Genomic DNA, 583 nt, shown 5'->3' with positions numbered 1-583 from the left:
TCAAATAATATGGATCCGGGACTTAGCCAATTTTTCTCTTCATGTGGTAACGTATGCCAATCGCTCACAAGTCATGGGATAAGGGTACTTGTGTTCTTCCATCTTCTAAGTCCCGCACGGGGACATCGTGATCGCCCCAAGTCCGGAATAGCGCCAAGTCAAGCCCCACGGTGGCCGTGCAGGACCTGTTAGCGGCGGCCCCACTGACAGCACTAATCCGGACTTAGAAATTATATCTTTCTAATCGAACACCACACACGCAACACCACCATACCACCATCTCCTTGCAAGTACCTAAGTACCCGCAACTCCATGGTGAAGGCAATGTCACTCCATCACCAACCTCTTTGCACTGCAAGCACTTACGTACCAACAACACTCCGAAGAAGGCAACGGCGCGCGACGCTCGACTCCACACACCACACCACACCACACCACCGATGGCCAGCCAGCCAGCCAGCCCAGCTAAGGGCTAACCCACCAACCAACCACCAATGGCCTAGGCCAGCCGGATCCCACCTTCAAGTTCAAGCACAGCCAAGTGCAAGTACCGCCAAGTGTTCACCAACCAACCATCACACCA

Source organism: Anopheles coustani, assembly GCF_943734705.1.
Source record: "Anopheles coustani chromosome X unlocalized genomic scaffold, idAnoCousDA_361_x.2 X_unloc_88, whole genome shotgun sequence".
Lineage (NCBI taxonomy): Eukaryota > Metazoa > Arthropoda > Insecta > Diptera > Culicidae > Anopheles > Anopheles coustani.
The sequence above is the reverse complement of the archived record's forward strand: the minus strand, read 5'-3'. Positions refer to the sequence as shown.